Raw genomic sequence first — 6124 nt, 5'->3', positions numbered from 1 at the left:
TTGCTTTCTAGTTGAAAAACTATTTAGCTACTTGAAGCATATAATTACTGGTAGGATCAATCATGTAGCATTTCCTATTTGACGTTAATATTGCATGAGCCTGACCAGTCCAAAATGTCGTGATCAAGTCCAAGGGAGCACGATCGTGATTCATAAGGAATATCATTTGGCCGTCCATAGGAGGTAATAAAGACCTCATGCCCGAGAGTTTGAGCATATAGTCATGAGTCATATCATCGCACAACCTATCTGTTCAATCAGATTCATTCCTATCTCCCCTCAGAGTCAAACATGTATAGAATAGTTATGATTCATTAATTCTTAATTAGAGGTCTCGAGTTAGAGCTGTAATGTGCCTTTGTTTATTCTTTGATTCATACTTGCTTTGTCAAACAAAGTTGCTACCAAATATTTTTGGAAGATTATTTTTTTGGACTTGTCAAACAAAGTTGCTACTTGTCAAACAAAGTTGCTACCAAAGATTTTGTTGTAAATTTCTTCCATTCACATGCAAATGTTGAAATTTACATCTTCCATTTTCATCACAGATGACATTAACAAGTCCATTTTCATCTCTATAAATAGGGGCCTTCTTTCTCATTTGTAACATATCAATTTTCAAGAGTCTCTTTCATTCTCTTGTATTTATTCTCCCTTCCTATTAGAGTATTAAGTTAGAGAGTCGGGGTTGGAAAACACTTTTGTGAGCCCTTTCTTTTGGAGTGATCTTGTGAGGTTCTTCCCCTTTCTTTTGGAGTGATCTTGTGAGGTTCTTCTCTTGGGATATTTTGGTTAATTAGAGTGACTACTCTAATTTTGTAATCTCTCCATTGTACTCTTGTTGATATAGTGAAATTGTTCCTCTCCGCTCGTAGACGTAGGTCAAACTGACCGAACCACATTAAATTTGTATCTCCTTTATTTTTTTTTGAATTACAGTTATTATCAACTTGTTATTGTCTTTGTTATTGTCATTGTAACATTGTTTGGCTAAATTTCGCAATAACCGGGTTCTCGATCCTAGCAAATTGGTATCAGAGCTGGATCTAACCAGGTTATTTTAGTAGCCAAAATGACTATAACAAAAACTTATGTTGAGAAATTTGATCGAAGTGCAAACTTCGGGATGTGGCAATTAAAGATGAAAGCTATACTAATTCAGAATGGCTTAGATATGACACTAGAAGGAAAGGAGATGAAGCCAGAAAATATGACGGATGAAGAGTTTACCGTCATCCGTCATAGACAAAAAGGCAAAATCAGGTATCATTCTAAATCTCTCAAATGAGATTTTACGTGAAGTATCCGCAGAAACCACAACGAAAGGCATGTGGGAAAAACTAAAAACCTTGTATACGAAGAGGACAGTGGAAAATACATTTTACCTAAAACAAAAGCTTTACACATTTCGTATGATTGAAGTACCTCTATACTCTCACATCTAATGCTTTTGATTCTATTCTTATAGATTTGAGTAATATAGATGCTGAAGTTAATGATGAAGATCAAGATGTCGTATTACTTATTTCCTTATCCCAATCATTTAAGCATATTAGAGATACTATGGTTTATGGAAAGGATAATATCTCTTACAGAGAAATCAAATCTATCTTAAAACAAAGAAACAGATAGATAGAGATATTATTGGGGAAAGTAGTGCAACCCATGGGGAAGAATTATTTGTAAAAGGTAGATCTAATAAGAAAGAATCAAATAGTGAGAGGTCTAAATAAGGTCAAAGTCTAAAAATAGAAATGTTGTGTGCAAATACTGTCATAAGAAAAGTCATATTATTTCTGAATGCTATAAGTTGAAAAACAAAAAAAAGCGTAAGGAAAACAAAATGAGCACCAAAATGCTGACTCCACCGAAGCAAGTGTAGCTGCTGATGAGTCCAAGGGAATAATATTTTTAGCAACTAATAATAATTTTAAATCTAACGATGAGTCAATTTTGGATTCGGGTTGTTTTTATCATATGTGTCCCAATAGGGATTTATTTACCACATTCGAATATGTTGGAGGTGGAGTTGTCTTGATTGGCAACAATATTTCTTGTAAAATTTTTGGTAAAGGTACAATCCGAATTAGAATGCACGATGGTGTGGTGAGAACTCTCACCGATGTTAGATATGTTCGTGACTTGAAGAAAAATCTCATTTCATTGGGCACTCTAGAATCTCTTGGGTGCAACTACACAGGTGAAAGTGGAGTTTTAAAAGTCTCTCTAGATGCTCTTGTGATTATGAAAACACACAGATCAGGTATGTTGTATACTTTATTGGGATCCACTGTTACAAGTGCTGCTGCAGTTTCCACTTCAAATCAATCTGATCCCGACATCACCAAATTATGGCATATGCGATTGAGGCATATGAGTGAAAAAGGTTTTTCCATCCTCAGCAAAAAAGGTCTACTGTGTGGACAAAGTATCAAAAAAATAGAGTTCTGCGAACACTGTGTGTTTGAAAAGCGAAAAAGAGTCAGCTTCAAATCTACAGCAGTTCATCGAACAAAAGGTACTTTGAACTACATTCATTTAGATCTTTGGGGTCCTTCCCGTACTCCATTTAAAGGTGGTACCAGGTATATGCTAACTTTCATTAATGATTATTCAAGGAAGGTTTGGATTTATTTCCTGAAAAACAAAGTGATGTTTTCTTAACTTTCAAACAATGGAAAGTTTTGATTGAAAAGCAAATAGGAAAATAGGTCAAGCGACTTAGAACAAATAATGGCTTGAAATTTTGTAATGACGAGTTTAACGAATTTTGCAAAAATGAAGGAATTGCTCGACATCGCACTGTGAGGATGACACCTCAACAAATGATGTAGCAGAAAGGATGAACATGACTCTTTTGGAAAGAGCCCGTTGCATGATTTCAAATGCTGGATTGACAAATGCTTTTTGGGCAGAGGCTATCTCTATAGTTTTTGATATTATCAACCGTGCTCCTTCTGCACCTTTGAAATTCAAGACTCCGAAGGAAATATGGTCAGGTACACCTACTAATTATTTTGACTTAAAAGTTTTTGGTTGTCCTACATACATGCATGTAAATGATAAGACTTTGGTGCCCTGATCCCAAGTCACCAAAATTTATAATTAGCAGAGATGTAACCTTTGATGAATCCTCCATGTTATATTTCAGAAAAGAGTCTTCTAGCTCTTGTACCTAAAACAAAGAGCGTGATATATATGAACATGTGGAGGTTGAGCTTGGCATACCTTCTGAGCCAAGCTCATCAACAGTATAAAATTAAAACTCCAGAAGTTGAGCTAGAATTTGTGACTTCTGAAGTTAAACCAAATGAGTATTCGATAGCAACACATAGACTAAGAAGACAAATTCACAAACCAGACAAACCAGAAATGTATGGAGATTATGTTGCATTTGCTTTTTCAGTTGTACTGGAGACTGAAGAAATTGGAGAACCATCAAATTATTTAGAAGCAGTTTCTGGTGCTAATTTAGCCAAGTGGCTGATTGCAATGAATAAAGAAATTGAATCTCTCCATAAGAATGGTACTTGGTCTCTTGTGAAGCCGCCGTCAGGAAGCAGAATTATTGGTTGCAAATGGGTCTTCAAGAAAAAAGATGAAATTCCAGGGGTTGAAAATGCAAGTTATAAGGCACGATTAGTTGTAAAAGGCTATAGTCAGGTACAACGAGTTTATTTTAATGATAATTTCCCACATGTTGTTAAACATAGCTCTATTCGTGTCTTGCTTGCCTTAGTTGCCATGCATTATTTGGAATTAGTACAGCTTGATGTTAAGATAGCTTTCTTACATGGCGAACTTGAGGAACAAATATACATGCATCAACCTGAAGGATTTAAAATTGAAGGAAAGAAAGATCATGTTTGCTTGTTAAAGAAATCCTTGTATGGATTAAAACAATAACAATGGTACAAGAGGTTTGATTCCTTTTATGTTGGGTCATGGTTATTCAAGAAGCATGTATGATAGTTGTGTTTACTTTCGAAAGTTAAATGATGGTTCATTCGTTTACTTGCTATTATATGTTGATGGCATGCTCATTGCTGCTAAGGATTTGACAGAAATTCATAATTTAAAAAGTCAGCTGAAAAGTGAATTTGAAATGAAAGATTTGGGAGCAGCTAAGAAAATCCTTCGCATGGAGATCAGAAGAGACCGAGAAGCCCGTAGGCTATTTTTTACCCAGAAGAAGTTCTTGGAGAGGTTTGGCATGAAAGAAGTTAAACCAGTAAGTACTCCTCTTGCTGCTCATTTTAAGTTATCAGCTGCTCAATCATTGCAATCAGAGGAAGAAGAAAGCTATATGGCACAGGTACCGTATTCTAGTGCAGTTGGCAGTATTATGTACGCAATGGTATGTACACATCCAGATATTTCACAAACAGTAAGTGTGGTAAGTCGATATATGGCTTTATCTTGAAAAAACATATTGGCAGGCAGTGAAATAGATTCTCAGATACTTGCGTGGTACTTTAAACGCATATTTGGAATTTGGAAGAAATGCTAACACTTTGGTTGGTTTTGTAGACTCAGATTATGCAGGTGATCTTGACAAAAGAAGATCACTGACTGGCTACATATTTTGCATTGGTGGTTGTGCTATCAGTTGGAAAGCTACATTACAACACGTAGTAGCTTTATCTACTACCGAAGCAGAATATATGACAGTGACCGAGGCTATCAAAGAAGCCTTATGGTTGAAGGGTCTATTTGTTGAACTCAGTCCACACCAAGGTGGAATTATCATTTTCTGTGATAGTCAGAGTGCCATCCATTTGACTAAAGATCAAATGTATCATGAGAGGACGAAGCATATTGACATCAAGTATCATTTTATTCAGGAATCTATTATTGAAGGAAAGGTCTCTGTTCAGAAGATCAACACTAGAGACAATCCTGCAGACATGTTCACAAAGTCTATTCCGGTCAGTAAGTTCAAGCTTTGCTTGAGCTTGATTGCCGTTTGTGAAGAATGATTTTGCCCACACGGGCTTTTGCGGAGAGGAATCAAGTTTAATATATTAACCAAACTCAGGCCAAAGTGGAGATTTAATGTGGATTTTGTTTATTCTTTGATTCACACTTACTTTGTCAAAGAAAGTTCCTACCAAATACTTTTGGAATATTATTTTTTTGGACTTGTCAAACAAAGTTGCTACTTATTCAAACAAAATTGCTACTTGTCAATCAAAGTTGCTACTTGTTCAAACAAAGTTGCTACTTGTCAAACAAAGTTGCTACTTGTCAAACAAAGTGGCTATCAAAGATTTTGTTGTAAATTTTTTCTATTTACATGCAAATGTTGAAATTTACATCTTTCATTTTCATCATGTATGACATCAACAAGTTCATTTTCATCTCTATAACTAGGGGCCTTCTTTCTCATTTGTAACATATCAATTTTCAAGAGTTCTCTTTCACTCTCTTGTATTTATTCTCCCAAACTATTCCTATTAGAGTATTAAGTTAGAGAGTGGGTGTTGGGAAACACTTTTGTGAGCCCTTTTGTTTTGTAGAGATCTTGTGAGGTTCTTCTCTTGGGATATTTGGATTAATTAGAGTGACTACTCTAATTTTGTAATCTCTTTATTGTACTCTTGTTGATATAGTGAAATTGTTCTTCTCCGCTCGTGGACGTAGGTCAAACTGACCGAACCACGTTAAATTTGTGTCTCCTTTAATTTTATTACTTACCGTTATTATCAACTTGTTATTATCTTTGTTATTCTCATTATAACATTATTTGGCTAAAGTCCACAATAATCGGGTTCTCGATCCTAACAAGAGCACTAGAAATAACCTTCTGGGAAGGAGCCTTTCATCGGCAGTTGGAGCTCATAGCTAATGGATTCAACAGAACCAACATTTTCGATCCAAAATGCAGATATATGTGAAAAATCACCATCTTTTAAGAAAACTACTACTCAATTAATTTTAAATTCATAATCTCAGAATTATGTGTAATAAAAACTATGTTGAACACGTCAAATTAAAAATCATAGATTCGCCTTTTAGTCCCCTTAGCCGGTCTACCCAACACAAATCTAGATTATTCAGATTAGTAAACTTTGGATGTTGGATGGTTAAACAACTGATAGTCTATCAACTACTCCGGCCATTT

This window comes from Capsicum annuum, chromosome 9, assembly GCF_002878395.1.
Source record: "Capsicum annuum cultivar UCD-10X-F1 chromosome 9, UCD10Xv1.1, whole genome shotgun sequence".
In the NCBI taxonomy this organism is placed as follows: Eukaryota; Viridiplantae; Streptophyta; class Magnoliopsida; order Solanales; family Solanaceae; genus Capsicum; species Capsicum annuum.
Note: the sequence above shows the minus strand (reverse complement) of the source record.